The sequence below is a fragment of the Rana temporaria genome, chromosome 7, assembly GCF_905171775.1.
Source record: "Rana temporaria chromosome 7, aRanTem1.1, whole genome shotgun sequence".
NCBI classification, from domain to species: Eukaryota; Metazoa; Chordata; class Amphibia; order Anura; family Ranidae; genus Rana; species Rana temporaria.
In genome coordinates, this window is record NC_053495.1 from 69,910,330 (window position 1) to 69,916,802 (window position 6,473).

Genomic DNA, 6,473 nt, shown 5'->3' on the forward strand with positions numbered 1-6,473 from the left:
ATCTTTAACAGGGACACTAGTTCCCCTGACAACAACAATAGCTCCCTGACCAATAGATCCATGACATGAAGAATAGATACACTTACAACAACAGTAGATCCCTAACAGGAACACTAGTTCCCCTGACTACAACAGTAGATCTCTGACAGGAACAACAGATCCCCTGACAACAGTAGATCCCTGACAGGAATAGTTCCCGTGACAACAACAATAGATCCCTAACAAGAACACCAGTTCCCCTGACAAAAATAGATCCCCTAAAACAACAGCAGATCCCTAACAGGAACACTAGTTCCCCTGACAACAACAATAGATCCCTGACAAGAGTAGATCCCCAACAGGAACAATAGTTCCTGTGACAACAACAATAGATCCCTAACAACAGTATATCCCTGGCAGGATCCCCTGACAACAATAGTTCCCTGTTAGGAACAATAGATGCCCTGACAACAGTAGATCCCTGACAGGAACAATAAATCCCCTGTCAACAATACATCGCTGACAGTAACAATAGATCGCCTTATAACAGTAGATCACTGACAGGAACAATAGAACACACCAGTGGATTATTTCCCAGCAACAGCATTACGTAACGCACAGAGAGCATTTTGGACACAGAAAAACAGGGAAGAAGAAATGAAACAGGAAGAAGAATGATGTCAAATGAGCTTAGAAGCTCTGATTGGCCACTTCTGACATTGCCTGTCCTGGAGGCGACTTCAAGTTGTGTTGTAAGTCCCCCAGATCGCCCCAGGTCGCCCTGTGGTTCATGCTGAAGTCGTGTTGGAGTTACCTCTGAAAGTCGTGCTGGAAGTCGTGTCGCCCCAGTGTGAACCGACTCAAGTGGTTGTGCTGTAGCATGTGTTGGAACATTGTTTCTAAATAAGCTGCAAACAAAACTTAAAGAAGAACAGACCAGAAAAAAAAAAAAAAAAAAAAGACAGTACTGTGCGTTCGCATTTAATGCCTAGCATGTTTATTAGTTAGCAAAACAGAATACATGCCCGACAGGTGTTGGAAGAATTCTTAGGATGTATACAAAAAGGAAATTAAACAGCGGACTGCTCACACAACACCTGTCAAACAGGACTCAGGTACCCTCCCCCAAGCAGTATGTCTGTCCAACCTGTTCTATGGAAAATACACCCTTGGTAAATGTAAACGTCTGACACCGCACTAACCAACGTTTTCTTAGTCTACTGAAAATACAGCAGCCAGCTATTGAATACCAGGTATGAAACAGCAGCTAATCAGGTTATATCAGTATTTCTCAAAACCAGTCTTCAAGGTGCTGCAACAGTTCATATTTTCAGGATTTCCCTCAGATGAAACAGCTGTGGTAATTACTAAGGCAGCAAAACTGATCAAAGCACCCGTGCAAAATAATGGATTGCCTGAAAACATGACCTGTTGGGGTACTTTGAGGACTGGAGTTACGGTTATATTACAGTTATGTGACTCAATGTTTCCATCAAGTTTCCACACAAAAAAAAGAGTAACTTAGGTTGAAGTAAAATATTTAAAATGTCAGCATTAAATACACAATCCCTGGTTTCAGAACATTAGAAAAGCATTCCCTTTCCTGCCATAAGACTGTTTGGACCGGAATATCATAATGGCCAAAAGAAAAAAAAAAAAGTAGAACTAAAAGGCATTTTCATTTTTTTTTTTTTTACATTTGTGTTTCATTGGGCAGATTTTCCTTCACATCCTGTTTCACAGACAAAACAGGAAGAGACAAAACAGGAAGAGACAAGAAGTCCCTCCAAAGAGGGAATTCCTGGTTGTTACCAAGATCACCAGAACTAGTGTCCCCATTGGATTTCACCTCTATTTCCAGTCTGGTGACTGGAATTTGGGATTTTACTTCATTTTCAATGAGAACTGTAAAACGGGACAAATATAGAGAGTGAACCTCCCTAATGGCGGCACAGACAGCAATAAAACAATCCTGACAGGTGTTCCATTCCCTCCCCACTTTATACAGAAAAAAGGTTTTGCCTTGAGCTATACTTAAAGCTTATTTATGGTCAAAATGTAAAATCATATTAATTTCCACATTGGATTTCAATTATTTCTACCCTACTCCTATTATCCTAGCCCAGCCCGGGGTCCCTTTAATTGGACTATTACACGCATGGGACAGAAAGTCTGTTGGCTCTCAATGATTACTATGAGCGGTCTTTGTCTGCAAAGCCACTGTGCTGGGAAGTGCGCAGTGACCGCATTCTCAACACAAACTGGACACATATGTGCGGAATATGGGTGTTAAAGCCCACTCTTTGGGCAGCAACAGGTTAATCTAAATGATCTTGAGGTTTATATGCTTACTTTGCGAAGAATCTCCACATATTTACTGCCTTCAATTCTCTGACACATATTTACTATGCCCTGTAAGTAGACACTGATGTGTCGCAGAATTTACAGAGCCTGCTTTCTGAACTACAGAGGTGCTGAGGGGAGGAGTTTCAGGAGGTGGAGTCAGTATAGGAAGCAGGCCACGTCATCACTGTATGCAGGCAATGTACCAAGATACCATAGGATATGCTGCAATTAGAAATGGAAAGTAAACCAAAGGAATGAGCACTGCAAGGCATGCAGGTAATCCAGTAAATTGTGGAAAGAGATGACCGGCAGAACTGACAACATGAAACAAGCTTTTTCACATAAGCTTATACTGGATCATCAAAAATAACGATTGTCAGTTTACAAACCAAAGCTGGTCATGGTCATTTTTTCCCCTTCAGTCACCCAAAAAAAAATATATGATACCTCCATCCACAGAAATCCCTAATGCAGAGACATTCTGGAAGATGGACCAGCTGCTGTCACAATACACTGATTGGCTGCATCCATCGATTGGTAAAAGATTTCCAGCATGTCCCTTCTATAGAAGTTGATTAAACAATTAACTTTTATTGAGGAGGTACGGCTAAACTCTGATAAAAATTTAGCCAGTCCCTGCTGAACTGGACAAAACTGCATTCAGTTTATGGTCAAACTTTACACAGAGCTTTCAATTGGGTGCCGCTGAAAAACTGACAAGAGGACTGGAAAGTCTGCATGAAAGGACCCCTTTAAAATGGTTCCAAGTCAAAAAACAAAATTACCTTAGGTCTGGTTCACACTGGTACGATTTGAGATGCGATTTGAGATGTCAAATCGTATCTCAAATCGGCGGCATTTGCCGGCAATGACACCGTCCTAATTGGTGCGACGCCGCATCCGTGGCGCTGCACCGATTTCAAAAAGTAGTTCCTGTACTGCTTTTTGCGATTTCTTGCCGCGATATACATTGACATCTGTGCAGAAACCTGCACAGATGTCTCTGAAATCGCGGCCGAAATCGGAACTGCCAGCGGGAGTGAACTCGCAGCGGCTTCACTCCCGCAGCCCAGTGTGAACCTGGGCTTAAAATCAGTTGTAAACTCTCATAGTTACCTTGAAGGAGTTGTAAACTCTCACAATACCTGAATGCATTGTATGCATTAAGGTGAGAAACCTTCTGTGCTACAGCTGGCGATTGTTCCAGCGACGAGCAGAGCGGCTCTAGCTGCTGTCTAGGGTCCTTATTGGAGAGATTTATAGCAGCAGCCGCCATTGGCTCCCACTGCTGTCAATCAAATCAAGTGACAAGAGCCAAGGGCAGGGCCCGAGTCCTGCTATCTGTGTCAATGGACCCAGCAGGCCTTCGGTAGCACACCCGCACAAGTGCCCCATGGAAAGACGCTCTCCGTAGTTGCACTCGATGAGCAGAAGCGCTGCCGGGCGACCCCAGAAAAGGAGGAAACCCATTGCACAGAGCAGGCAAGTACACCTTTACAGTTACTTTAATGCAGTCCTGCATTAAGGTAAAAAATGTCCCACTATCTGTTCTGTTCACCCTCATCCCTAAACACTTACCTGACTCCTGTCACTGTTCCAGTGCTGTCTTGGCTGCATTCCCACTCCCTTCCTGGTCTCACTGGAGACACTGGGGGTGATTTACTAAAAGGCAAATCCACTTTGCTCTACAAGTGCACTTGGAAGTGCAGTCACTGTAGATCTGATGGTAAGCTCTGTGGATTTTATCATCCAATCATGACCATGTGCAAGCAAAAATGCTGTTATTTTATTTTCCTTGCATGTCGCCCTCAGATCTACAGCGACTGCATTCCCAAGTGCACTTGCCTTTATTAAATAACCCCCACTGATAGCCATAGGCTCCTGCTGCTGCCAAACACCGGTGAAGAGGGAGCAGGGAGTGTCTTACTAACGCAGTGTGCATCTATGGACGTACACAGCCCGGCTCGGGAGTCTCCATAGCACCCGGCTTGCTAAGAATGGGGAGTGCCCTCCAAAGATAAGGTAATGGACTGCTCTGTACAATATTTGTATATGTTGCAAAGAGCAGGTAAGTATAACCCTTTTTTTGCCCAAAACAATATCCTTTAGTATCACTTTAACATGTCCTAATTCCATCAGCTTTCCCAAAAGCAGAACTATTAACATGAATTTGTATGTCATGTAGCCAGGGCCGGCCTTAGGTGTTCAGGCGCCCTGTGCGAGCTAATCCTGTGGCGCCCCCCCATCTTCACCCCTCACCCCCTGGTCACCTAAACATACACAAAAGAGGAAAAAAATGCCACTGCAGGTGTAAAACAATCATGGAGGGGGGTGCCAGTCTGACACCCCCCCAGTGTGTTGTACCTGGGGGTGGCTCGCCCCCCCATAGTACGCCTCTGGGTGTCCACGCGGCGCCCCTGTTGCCCATGGCGCCCTGTGCGGCCGCACAGCTCGCACACCCCAAAGGCCGGCCCTGCATGTAGCTGAACATTACATTTTAACAAGCACATTTACATAGTGAGTTGACAGGGTCCATTTATAAATTCAAGCCTAAAGATGGGGGGATCCCTTGATGCCACTGGAGGAAGCCCAGGCTGTCACTTCACAAGTCAGGAAGAGAACAGACAGTTGCACGAGGCAGATGGCCACCCAGCCCACACATCAGGGACAAAGTGATTATGAGTCAGAGGCACACGTCACTCAGGACCAGGCTGTCTCCTCTTCACACATCACAGAGACCCCCCATTTAACTCCTCTACATGTACCTACCACAGACCATTAATAAATGGATGGAAAATCTACCATCATCAACATATCAGCTGTGCAATCTGCAAGTCTGTACTAAATGTCATCCAGTACACGGGATATAATAATCTGCAGCCCACCTATATCGTCATATATCTCTACATAATAAGCCCTCGGTGCTCCCTCTGTATATAACACTCCACAGACTCTAACTATACATATCCATCCGCCTCTCACTATACAAATCCATCCTGACATCACCTGCATGGGTCACATCTCACGTTGTTGGACCCCCCCCCCCGTGCTACTTCCACCTCTGTGCTCAGAGCTACCACTCACACTTCAGACGCATGTCTGTACAGTCTTCCCTTATTACCTGTCGTCCCCGGTAATATCCAGCTCATATCGATGTATACAACTTGCCCTCCGTCTTCCAGTCCTCGCACCGTCTTCTACAACATCACCTCACGCCTCCTCCAGGCAGACTCCACTGCGTCATCACAGCGCATGCGTGCCAGCAACCCAGGCCCGGCGCTGATCCTACACTGTGCATGCGTTTCCTGAAGCAAGCAGGGACGTGTAGTCCACGGCTAACCTGCCAGTATATTATGAATGTGGACTCAGGATTCGCTGTTTCGGCTCTTTTTTGTACCCTCTCTTTTGGAACTTTTTGTTTACAAGTTTAACCACTTCAATACCAGACACCCCCCCCCCCCCTTCCTGCCCAAGCCAATTTTCAGCTTTCAGCACTGTGTTGTTTAAATGACAATTGTGCGGTCATGCTGCACTGTACCGGTGATGGCTGGTTCTTAATTTTTTTTTTGGGGGGGGGGGGGACAAACCAACTGAAAAACTCTGAAAAAAAACCCCATCAATTGCAGCCTCACTGTAGCCATCAAACGCAGCTATTGTGCCCCCCGCCCACCCGCTGTCTGCCCGGCACTTACCCTGTTTCGGGTGGGCAGCGAGTGGTGTTCCGTGTCCTCCATGTCTTCGATTTCTTCTCCCGCCTGCTCCTCCCATCATCTCCTATGATTGGACGCCAATCACAGCACCTCTCGTTTCAGCCAATCGAGTGACAGGTAATGGACCCGAGCACCTGATTGTCGGAGAGGCGGTTCAGTTTATATTAATTTCCTTTACTAACACACAGCTGAGTGAACTGCGAGCCCCCAGCATGGCACTCGCTGTTCACCTTTTTTGACGCTGTCATTCAGGTGCCCGGATGAATGAATCTATCTATTGGTGATAGAGAGGTGGCAGGAGAGAGGGGGCGGTGCCTGTGTGCCCTTATGGACGCACCGCCACTGCACTGTACCCAAACAACATTTTTATCATTTTGTTCCCACAAATAGAGGTTTCTTTTGGTGGTATTTGATCACCTCCTGTGGTTTTAATTTTTT

At 45.8% G+C, this 6,473-nt stretch overlaps 1 protein-coding gene across 4 annotated transcripts in view; it reads right to left on the reverse strand.

Annotated features, from left to right (window-relative positions):
* The window catches only part of SGSM3 (small G protein signaling modulator 3), a 439,637-nt gene extending 433,570 nt beyond the window's left edge, over window positions 1–6,067 (reverse strand). For 3 of the 4 annotated variants that reach the window (XM_040359574.1, XM_040359572.1, XM_040359568.1), the window contains exon 1: window positions 5,447–5,670. The gene's annotated coding sequence lies outside the window, so the exon portion shown is untranslated. Of the gene's footprint in view, window positions 1–5,446; window positions 5,671–6,017 lie in introns of those variants that run through there. The other variant, XM_040359570.1, reaches the window with a different exon arrangement.
* Between the last annotated feature and the right edge of the window lie 406 nt (window positions 6,068–6,473).